The sequence below is a fragment of the Ovis aries genome, chromosome 1, assembly GCF_016772045.2.
Source record: "Ovis aries strain OAR_USU_Benz2616 breed Rambouillet chromosome 1, ARS-UI_Ramb_v3.0, whole genome shotgun sequence".
Classification (NCBI taxonomy): domain Eukaryota; kingdom Metazoa; phylum Chordata; class Mammalia; order Artiodactyla; family Bovidae; genus Ovis; species Ovis aries.
This window is the reverse complement of record NC_056054.1, coordinates 87398214-87409800: the sequence shown is the minus strand read 5'-3', so window position 1 is coordinate 87409800 and position 11587 is coordinate 87398214. Positions and strand designations below refer to the sequence as shown.

The window sequence follows — 11587 nt, the reverse complement described above, 5'->3', positions numbered from 1 at the left end:
TCCCCACAGCTATGGGCGTTGCTGGCCTGGAATACGTCCCTGCCTTGGTCATCACTGCCCCAGCGAGCTGGTTCAGGATCTCAAAGGGCCAAGGAGGAGCCTTGCAGTCCCTGCTTGGTAAATGGAGTGTGACAGCCGAGAAGTCGAGAAGTCGCTAAGCCCTCCCCTTCCTCCTTTCTCTTCTGGGACCCAGAAGGTTGAAGCTCCGAAAAGCCCAGGGAGTGTCAGTAGGTGGAGGCTGCACTTGGCCTCACCTCACCCCACTCCCCCACCCACCTCCCTGTAAATCCTGGCGACACAACAGGAAGGCCCTTTAACTAGCACATAAAAGTGCTTTGGGCTTTCAAAGGCCTGCTCTGCATTTATGGGGAGCTCGAGGCTTTTACAGGCCATTTCTAGTCCCCCTCCCCCTGACCTACTGATACACTGTGGTTTCTAGCTGTGGTGTGGGGAATTATCACAGCCCAGGCCTACTGACCAGTGGGGCAGGGAAGGAGAACGAGGGAGCCTTGCACCAGGGAGGCAAGGATATCTCAGCAAGGCTCAGCCAGTCACCCAGCCTCCACGGGCCAGGCAGTCTTCTGGGGTGTCCCTCTGACTGGCCCCTCTGTCCTTTGATAGGGCTCAGAATAAGGCCTCACTGAGTTGGTGCTGAAGGACTGACCTAAAGCCACAGTAAGCATGGATCAGCCTCAGAAGGGGCTCCGCACATGCTCCTGAAGGGCAGGGAAGGTCTTATCCTAAGAGATATTCAGCCCATTCTGGAACTAGCCAGGCAGGTGAGCCAGTCAGACTAGTGTTCACACAATGGATTTTTTTTCTTAATTTATTTATTTTTAATTGAAGAATAATTACAACATTGTGTTGGTTTCTGCCATACATCAACATGGATCAGCCATAGGTAAACATATGTCCCTTCCCTCGTGACCTCCCTCCCACCTCCCACCCCATCCCACCCCTCAAGGTTGTCATGGAGCCCTGTTTGAGTTCCCCTTATCATACAGCAAATTCCCACTGGCTATCTGTTTTTACATATGTTAGTGTATATCAAACAATGGATTTTGAAGATCTTGTTTGGCCCTGAAAGACTGAGCCTATATACAGGCTTGTAAGGATGTGGCACGGAGGGGGGTGTGGGGGGCTGCAGATTGCTAAGCGTCTCTCCAGTGTAGAGCTGGAACTTCACCCCAGCAGCCTCGCAGGAGTTTTGCCCACCTGGGCCTCTGATCCTCCTTAGTACAGAGAATGCTCTGGCTCTGAGTGTGTGGGCAGTGGGAACAGGGCAGGGGGTGTGGTCCCCAGCTTGAGAGATGTGAAGGCTGGTGGAAAGGAAGAAGTGCCCAGAGTCTCCACCTGCTCCCATATTCTCCTGCCTCCAGGCTCCCAAAGTAGACCCCAAGACCCCTCACTGAGGTCTGCCAGGACCCCCGCTCCACCCTGCTCACTGCCCCTCCCTTCTTGATTGTCTTCTCTATCAAGCTCCTTCTCTGCTATTTTCTTTTTTCCGTTTTTCCTCTCCCTTCTCATGCTCTCCTCTTCCTCTTCGTTAGTCTCCCTCCTATTCTCATCCTGGGGACCATTTCACCTTGTTTTTATCTTTTCTTTCTCCTCTTTCCATCTTTATTTGATTTAACCATCTTCCTCCCTCCTCTCTTGTACAAGAGTGTCCCTTAAGGTCTTATTTAACAATGAGATCACATAATTTTTTAAGATTCCATAAACATAGGCCATGCACAGTGCCAGGCACTTCCATGGTTATCATTATGTTTAAACCTCACCATCATCCTCTGAGGTTGAAGCTGCTCGAATTTTACAGGTGCAAAACTGAGGCACAGAGAACAGGCATGATTGCCTAGGACCACACAGCTATCAGATGATGGACATAGGATTACCTCCAGCTGCCTTCAAAAACAACAATAATCAAGATTTCTTATAGTAGTGGCATATAGTATGGCTCCAGAATATAGTACAGTACATGCCAAATAGAGATCATATATTCAGTGCAGTTTACAATACAGGGCCAGACACTGTTCTGAGTGTTTGTGTTCTCAGCTCTCACTCCTACTAGGCAGGTACTGCTGCTTCTACCCTCATTTTACAGACAATGAAACTGAAGTGTAAGAGATGAAATAACTTGCCACACTATAACAGGTAGATGGCAGGGGAAGGTTCAAGCCCAGGCCTCTGGACTCTGTATACACCATCACTGGGCCCTCCCTCCGTGTTCTGTGGCAGGCGGTCCTTTCATTGGGAATTTCCCGGTGATGGAGGCATCACCTCTGGTTCAGACAGTAACAGAGTCCTTGGGGGCCTATAGGCCAAACCTACCAAGGGAAGGTGTCCACAGCACATGTCTGGGGCTGTGCGTCCTAAGGAACGCCAAGGCCAAGTGCTAAGCACGGATGTCACAGGCAGGGGTTGGCCGAGACAAGAGGATCTTGTCTTGTTTCCAGACTAGAGGGAATAAAGGCCTCTATTTGGAGCCCCTGCCCCCCAGCTGGCTCCTCTGCTCCTGGAAGGGCCTCTCATTCCCCTCCTGGGCAGGCCTGGAGAGCACGCCCTTCCCCCTGACCTGCTCAGGGAGGGGCTCTGCTAAGGTCAGGCAGCACCCCACTTGAGCCGATGGCTGCCCCAGCCGCTGGAGAGTTCTTGGCGGGCACCTGGTCTGGTTCTCCTGGCACGGCGAGGAATGTGCTTCTGTCATCCTATCCTCCCTCCCCAACCCTAGCCCAGCGCAGAATTGGATTAAGAACAAAAATATGAGCTGTGTTTGTTTTAATCAGCTTCAAGACATGGGGGCTTTTAAAGGGAAGGAGAGCAGGCCGGAGCTGGCCCCAGGGCAGGCAGGCTGGGCGGTGATGCCATCCCAGGGTCAGGAGCACGCGGAGCCATGAGTGCATCTGCAGGTCAGATCCCGGGGCAGATAAGGGCTGAGAGGGAGAGGACCTGGGGGGCCAGGGGGCTGGAGGAAGGATGAAAAGGATAGGAAGGAGGGAGGGAAAGACAGGGTTTTCCCTAAGCGTGCAGAGGGCCAGCAGCCGGCAGCCCCTGTGCTGGAATGACAAGAGGCAGGAGGGGGGATGCTGTGAGGCTGGGGGAAGCCCCTGGAGCCCAGAAGAGCCAAAGAGAATCATTTTTTCCAGAAAAGGGCTTCCTCTTGGCCTTTGGAATGAGGGATAATGGGAAGGAGTCGAGGGAGAGTCGACTGTGGTCTCCACCACCCGATGGCAGGAAGAGCCCCTGCCCGGGGTCACCAGAGAGTCCGAGCAAGGGCATCTGGGCTGGAGCTGGTACCAGAGGGGACAGGTGCTGACAGTGAGTCAGCCACATGGAACCCAGGGGAAATCGCAAGGTGTCAGGGTCATGTTGAGGGAATCAAGGCCTGAAGGAGCAAGAGGCTGGGAAAACAATGATCTCTCTGGGTAGATCTCAGGTTACAAGAAGACCTGGGGGCCATGGGGTATGGGGAAAGGTTCTGAAGAGGGAGCCAGTAGGTGCTCTGGGATCTTGGAGCAATTGCTTTTTAAAAATCCCCTGTGGCCATACAACTGTACACTTGCTATATGAGAGGTTATCCTTACATGTGCTCTGTGAGCCAAGGAAAGCTGCCCAGAGAGATTCAGGGACTAGTCCAAGGTCACACAGCCAAGAAGAGAAGTTGGTACAGTGACCTCAGGCTCAGGTTTTCTGGCCAGTGCTCCAGCCTCCATGGATGGGACAGCCCCGGCTAATTCTCAGATCAAAGCCTCCAGATGGAAACGATAACGTCAGACAGCTCAGGGCAGAGGTCCCAGAGGCCTTCCCCAGAACTCTCCTATTCCCCAGCCTCTGGGCATCAGGAGAAAGGCCTGGACTGGCTCCGTCCACGAGCCAATCACACTTCAACACTGTGGGCCATCCTCGCCCAGAGGATGTCTGAGCCAATCCCCAGGCCCCCTTAGATCAAAACATGAGCTCCTCAGGACAGAACCGGGTCTTCTAATTCAGGTTCACAGATGGGTTTCGGTCCATGATGACACTTTTGCCAGTCAGAGGTGAAAGAAAATCAACAATCCTTATATGGTAACATTGGGACTTCCCTGGTACTTCAGTAGTAAAGAATCCACCTGCTAATATAGGAGACATGAATTCGATTCCTGGGTGGAGAAGATCCCCTGGAGAAGGAAATGGAAACCCACTCCAGTATTCTTGCCTGGGGAATCCCATGTTCAAAGGAAACCTGGCAGGCTCAGTCCATGGGGTCACAAAAGATTTGGACACAACTTAGCAACTAGGTCCATCTAGTCAAGGCTGTGGTTTTTCCAGTGGTCATGTATGGATGTGAGAGTTGGACTGTGAAGAAAGCTGAGCGCCAAATAATTGATGCTTTTGAACTGTGGTGTTGGAGAAGACTCTTGAGAATGCCTTGGACTGCAAGGAGATTCAACCAGTCCATTCTAAAGGAGATCAATCCTGGGTGTTCTTTGGAAGAAATGATGCTAAAGCTGAAACTCCAGTACTTTGGCCACCTCATGCGAAGAGTTGACTCGTTGGAAAAGACTCTGATGCCGGGAGGGATTAGGGGCAGGAGGAGAAGGGGACGACAGAGGATGAGATGGCTGGATGGCATCGCTGACTCGATGGACATGAGTCTGAGTGAACTCCAGGAGTTGGTGACAGACAGGGAGGCCTGGTGTCCTGCAATTCATGTGGTCGCAGAGAGTTGGACACGACTGAGTGACTGAACTGAACTAGCAACTAAAAACAATAAAATATGGTAACATTTAGTCAGCTTTTAAATTTGAAATATCATTCCTGTTCTGATTTTCAATGTTCTTTTTTCTTGTTACAAAACATGATGAAAGTAGGACTTCTGGAAAACCCACTTTTGGAAAAATTATAATTGTCAAACCTATGTCCATCCTGTTAATTTTTAATTGGTCCATAAAGTCCACAAGTTTGAGACCAACTGTAATATTTTATTTGGAGACATTCTTACCTGACCGGAGGCACAGGCTTCCCAGGTGGCACTAGTGGTAAAGAATCCACCCGCCAAAGCAGGAGATGCAAGAGGTGTGGGTTCAGTCCCTGGGTTGGGGGGATACCCTGGAGGCGGAAATGGCAACCCATTCCAATATCCTTGCCTGGAAAATTCCATGGACAGAAGACCCTGGTGGGCAACAGTCCATGGCTGCAAAGAGTCAGACACGATTGAGCGCACACACACAAACACTGAGGCAAAGTGCAGAGCTCTGCACACTACAAGTACTCAGTACATGTGGAACAAGGGATGTCTTACAGTCCAGGCCAGCAGGGACTTGGATGTGGAGACCTGGGCTGTAGAATCTCCAATGGCTGGACAGGCCTAAGCAAATTCCTGCCATTTTCAGCCTCAGTTTCCTCTTCAGGAGGAGGAGACAGGACTTTCAGGCAAACTCTAAGATGAATCCCAGGGGCAACATTCCACAGCTCCCAGAAAAGAGACCCACCAGCCTCAAGCACTGAGTCTGCAGCTGCGCCCCAGGCAGAAGACTGACAGGGGTGCAGGGGGCACTTGAACAGATGGCCCATGTGAGAGAAGTTCCAGTAACAACAGCAGAGATCTGATGGCCCTGAGAAAAGCTTAACTGGACAGTAGCCAAGTCTTAGGCCCAAAGCAAATGAATGCCCATTGGCCCCTTGGCCCAGGCCTCTGGATGCATCTCCCAGCCCTCCCAGGCTGGGATCAGGGTCAGAGCTGCCCTTCCATTGTGAGTCTCGCCACCCTTCTGTAGGTCAAGTGGATCCAGTCCAAGGCAGCCAAACTGGACTTTCCTTGCTCTGTGCCAAAGGCAGGGGGTGCACACATTTTTCAGGAAATGTGCATACAGTAGTGCCACATTAGTCAAAGTTCTAGTAGAAGTATTCCTCTATTCGTGAGGAGGCCATGGCAACCCACTCCAGTATTCTTGCCTGAAGAATCCCCATGGACAGAGGAGCCTGGCAGGCTACAGTCCATAGGGTTACCAAGAGTCAGACACGAATGAAGCGACTTAGCATGCACACACGTGTAAGTACCCCAGTGTGTTAAGTGGCAATTGGACTAAACAAAATATGAGCAGCCTCTATTCTCAGGGACCAGTCCTTGGCAAATACCCTACTGACCTGAGGGGGATACAGACGGGAGGAGACCCAGTCTTCCCATAATGAGCATTCTGGACCACAGAAAAGGTGGGTGTCATGCACAGACCCAGCAACAAAGTAAAAGCAGGGGCAGAAGGCATGGACTGTTGGCTGTCAATGGGATCTGGAATGAAGCCATCTCTCTGAATGTTGGAGCGAGATCAAAAAGGGCGTGTGCTGATTCAGAGCCAGGCACTGGTACCCCCAGGCGCTGTCTTCCGTGTGTGGGTGACTTTTTAGCTTTGGTCCAGCTGTGAAGAGGAAAGAGGTGTCTTTGCCAGGGTCCTCGGGTGCAGGCGGAGTGGGCACAGCTGTCCGCACTGAGTATGGAAGGAACAGGGACCATGGGGGTAGTGTGATCACAGCCCTTCCACCCCCTCGGACAGCTCAGATCTGCACAATCTCAGCCCCATTCCCCAGACACCAAGGGACACCCGCTGCTGACACCATGGCATTGGGTTTCCCCTGGGCCGGCTCAGGCTACTGTCACCGGGTCTGCCAGGAAATTGCTGCTGACACTCAGGGAAGGGCCCGGGGAGTGGGGAGGCCGGGGATTGTGAAGTCGGTAAGTTCTGAGCAGGCACTAGACGGGGCTGGAGCAGGGGAGACAGCTCTGGTTCTGAGTCTCCATCCCACTCCTGCCCCTTCTGGGCTGCTGCAGAAGGCCAGGGAACCTGGCAGCTTGTGGCTAGCCTGGCCACGTGGAGTGCCATGGAGGGGAAGAACAGGACTCCCCCGATACCCTCAAACCCAAGGTTATACAACTCTGTCCCTTAGCATCCCTCCAGGATGAATGCCACGCCTGCCCCATCCCCATCTGGCCATGTGCCCAGTATACTGAAGGACCCACCACACGCTTTAATCTGGATAAAGATCATGTTCCTTCATTGTGAGTCCCACCAGGTCCCAGGCAGTTCACTGTGCAGCCTTGCCTGTGCCTGTCCACCATCTCTTTCTCACTCTCTCTGCTGGGTTTACTAAAATAAAAACATGCAGTGGCTCCCAGGTGCTCCTGAGTATTTCAAAAGTTTGGGAAGCAAATGGAAGCAAGGCCAGGGGTAAGTGAAGGGGAAGGCACCTGCAGCCTGGGAATGGGGACCCTCCCACTGTCACTGCCCCTTCTGTTCTCCGACAGGACGTACGTGCACATATATGAGCATGTGCACGTGTGTGCGCACGTGTGTGTGTGCACGCGTGTGTTGGGGGTGTCGGGGATGGACCATCAGGGCCACAGAGGGCCACAGAACACTCTGGGCTTCCAAGGGCAACAGTTGCAGGATTTGGGGGTCCAAGCCACTTGCAGAGAAATATCTGAACAGCACCACTCTCCCCCGTGAAAGCCCTCAGTCCTGGAATGTGCCATCCACCCTGGCTTTGATCCTGATTGCCCCACCCTAGTCCCCGGCCAGGCAGGGGCAAGAGGAAGGCTAGAGGTAGAAGCAGACCCTACGGATGTTCTGCAAGGGGCTGGGCCTTCTGGGAGAGAACCGGGGAGTGCTGGCAAGGGTGGTGAGCATCCTGTGAGTATGGGGTGGGGTTGTGGGTGTCCAGCCAGGGGACTCCAGAAGGTCATGGACAGTTCCTACCAGTTCCTACCAGGCTGGAAGCCACTGATCTCACCAGCCAGCAGCTTAAAGCCTTCAACCCAGACAAAGACAGGCTTCTCTCTGGGAGCCCCTTAGGGGCAGGGATAGGGCATCTCAGAGGAGGACCAGTCAGTCTATCCGTCCATCCACCAGCAGGTGTTTCAAATACCTGCCAGAGGCCTGACGCTGTGACAAGCATGCAGAATTCTGTCAAAAAGGCCCACCTCTTCCTCAATCTGGGAGACTCAGGAAGGCCCCAGACAGCAGGGCCGGGCAGGGGAGAGCAGTGCCTAATTTCCTTGAATTATCACCTACTGTTCTTACTCTTCATTTAATCAAGTAAGGACATTAAAGACAGATAAAAGTATTCTAACACTTTTTTAAAAAAATAAAGAGGATAAAAGGCAGTTCTTCCCAAGATCAGTTAGTGACAGAGGTTAGACTAGAGGTTACTTTGTGGGGAACTGACTCAAAGAGACACCAGGAGGCCTGGGGGACACTAGGCAAGCACTGTAGTTTCAGATCAGGAATACATGGAAATTCGCTGGCCTGTACTCTCGGGTTAGTGCACTTTGTTCACGTAAGTTACACCTCAGTAAAAAAAAGCAAAGAGACAGAAGTCAGACATTAGCTCATGAAACCACATGGACTCGGGCAACGCTCCATGAATTCAAATTCTAGCTTCACCTCTTGGTATCTATGTGGCTTTGAACAAATTACTTAACCTCTCTGTGCTTCAGCCACCTCACCTCTAAATGAGGATAATAATTATACTTACCTCAAAGAGTTCTTGTGAGGATTAAATGAGTTAAAACATGTGAAGCCCATCCAACCATGTTTGCCATATAGTAATCACTTGGTAAGTGCTAGGCATTGTTATTTATATTATTTCAAGAAAGTGTAGCTGCCAATTTCATACTGAAATGCAAGAATAAATTTAAAAACTTCAAATTAAGAAAACATACAATGACACTTTATAATGTGAATTACATGCTGTGACATGGCTTTCTTACACAAACAGAATCAGAGACTCTATATGTGATTACTAATTAATTATTCAACAAATATGTATTGAATGCCACTAGCTTCTAAAACTATTCCAAACAGTAAAATAAAGCAGTGAATCAGACAAAATCCCTGTCCTCATGAATTTACACGTGGGAGACAGTACAGAAATAAGCAAATAAATATGTAACACAAGGCTTCCCCGGTGGTCCAGTGGTTAAGAATCTGCCTTGCAATGCAAGGGACACTGGTTCAAACCCTGATCTGGGAAGATCCCACTTGCTGCAGAGCAACTAAGCCCATGTGCCACAGCTACTGAACCCACATGCTGCAACTACCGAGGCCCACGCATCTAGAACACACGTCCACAACAAGAGGAGCCACGGCAATAAGAAGCCTGCACACCACAGCGAAGAGTAGCCCCCGCCGGCCACAACTAGAGAAAGCCTGCATGCAGCAGCAAAGACCCACCACAGTCAAGAAATAAAATAAAAATAAATAAATACATCTAAAAAAAAATTTACTGTATATATTAAGCATCAACAGAGGACATCAAGCAGGATAAATACCAAAAGATTTACACAAAACCACACCACACCGAAATGGCAGAAAATCAAGACAAAGAACAAATCTCAAAAGAAGTCAGAAGGGAAAAAAAAAAATGCAAATGCTTTACTCACAGAGGAACAAGGTAAGAATTACATCAGACTTTTCCTCAGACACTAAGCAAGCAAGATGAAAGGGAAGTGAAATATTTGAACCGTTGAAATAATTCTGTATCCAGTGAAATCATCCCTCAAAAGTGAAGGAAACGGACTTTCTCAGGCAAACAAAGTCAACAGTGGTAAATGCTGTGAGAAAAAAGAAAGCAGGGTAAAGGGTTGGAGAACAATGAGGAAGGTGCCGTCTCAGGGAGGGGAGGGCATCTCCCGAAGGAGGTCCATCTCCATGGGGACCCGAACAAGGAGAAGGGGCAGAGCAGGAGCCACATGAGGACCAGGGAGGGAGCATGGGCAGAGGGAACAGCAGGGACATGGGCCTTGAGGTGGTGGTGTGCTGGAGGAGCAGGAAGATACACCACAGCTGGAGTAGGATGAGCCCGGGCTGGAGGATATGGAGAAGGCAGTGCCCGAGGCCTGGGTCACAGGAGGAGTGTGAGTTCAGCTCTGAGTGCCAGGAGAAGCCACAGGAGGAGTCTGAGCTGAGGAGTGGTGCAGTCAGGCCTCTCTCTTCCAAAGATCACTCTCGGAGAGTGACGAATGCGGAGAGCAAGAAGAACAGGTCCAGGGCAGCGTCCAGGCAAGAGAGGTGGGGCCATGGACCAGGATCGGGGGGCAGACGGAGATGAGTGATTCACCGGCTTCTGGATACTTTGGAAGGTGGAGCAATAGGATGAGGGGTGGAATGGATGTAGGGGGTGAGGAAACGAAAGGGACCCTGTGGGTCTTTGGCCTGAGCAACTTAGAGAGGGGCAGCGCCTGTGGCTGAAATGGTGCCCCTGCAAGAGGAGCCGATTGGTGGCCGAGTCGAGGGTTCCGCTTTGTTAGGCTGAGACGCCTTCTAGGCCTGCAATCGGAGAGGACATGCGGACAGCTGGACATACCAGTCTAGAACTCAGGGGAGCGGGCAGAGCGGAAAATACCACTGGGAGTCATCAGCAGCAGGAAGTCAAGCTCACATGCCCTGCCTGTTCTCACGCTTGGGGTTTTCTCATAATCATTATGGAAAATTCCCTGTAGCTCTGCTAAGAAAAGTGGAAACAGTTTTTCTAGGGTTGTCTCATTAAGGTTGGAATATTCTGGGCGACATCAGAGAAGGCGAGACCAGCACCCCTTGTCTCCAGTAACTCCATCGATCCTCTCCCTGTGGGTGGTGAGCAGGTGTCTGATGGCCGAAGATGCAGGGAAGGTGTGGTCGATGCTTTGTGCCAGTGGCCAGAGAAAAATACCACCTGGGCAGGACCACTCAGTGCCCTGGGTAGAGCTGGAAACAATGTTAGACGGTGCTCTCAAGAGAATGAAATACTCATGCCCATCTACTTCTCTCTCAGACCTGATCACAGTATGCCCTTTGGATAATAGCTGTGTCTGGTCACTAAAACTGTGGCTGATGGGACTTAAACAGCCTTTTACAGTGGCTGACATTCCTGTTTAACAAAAGAAAGCAAACTTTAGACTCAAAGCCTTCCAAAGGCAACTTGAGCTACAATGTAATCACATTCTATGCCTTAGTTTTATTTATTTTTCTGGCTATTCTCTGTTTAAGACAAGTGCTACTGGTGTTCCATTTATAGTAGGACTGTACAATGTCCTTTGAAAAGATATTCATGTGTATGTGTACGTGTGTGTGTGTGTGTAGTGAGTTAATTTAAAGAAAAATGTTAATAGTACAAGTGGCACTCAGATGTGGCCAAAATCATGAAGGTGCTACTCACATGACGAAAGCCTGAAAAAACATGACTATAAAAGAAGAAATGAAAACAAGAGCCTTGAGTCTCATATTCGTACACAAAGCCCATAACCACCCAAATCACCCAGGATCAAGGGCAGGAGCATTTTACTTTTCCTTTATAGCCCCAGCAGGCTGCAGGTAGATAAATTTTCCACTTCCACCAAGTATCTGCTGTGGTATTTGTGGTATTGGTATTTGCTGTGGCTAGATTTTACCAAAGGGCTTCCCTGACGGCACAGATTGTAAAGAATCTGCCTGCGATGCAGGAGACTCATGTTCAATCCCTGCATCGGGAAGATCCCCTGGAGGAGGAAATGGCAACGCACTATAGTATTCTTGCCTGGAGAATCCCATGGACAGAGGAGCCTGCTGGGTTACAGTCCATGGGGTCACAAACAGTCAGA

At 50.5% G+C, this 11587-nt stretch overlaps 1 long non-coding RNA gene across 1 annotated transcript in view; it reads right to left on the bottom strand.

Annotated features, from left to right (window-relative positions):
• Positions 1–1619: 1619 nt before the first annotated feature.
• LOC114116343 (uncharacterized) overlaps positions 1620–11587 on the bottom strand; it is a 29803-nt gene continuing 19835 nt past the window's right edge. Inside the window, exon 3 of the long non-coding RNA XR_003590272.3 lies at positions 1620–4737. This is a non-coding gene — a long non-coding RNA (uncharacterized LOC114116343). The remainder of the gene's footprint in view (positions 4738–11587) is intronic.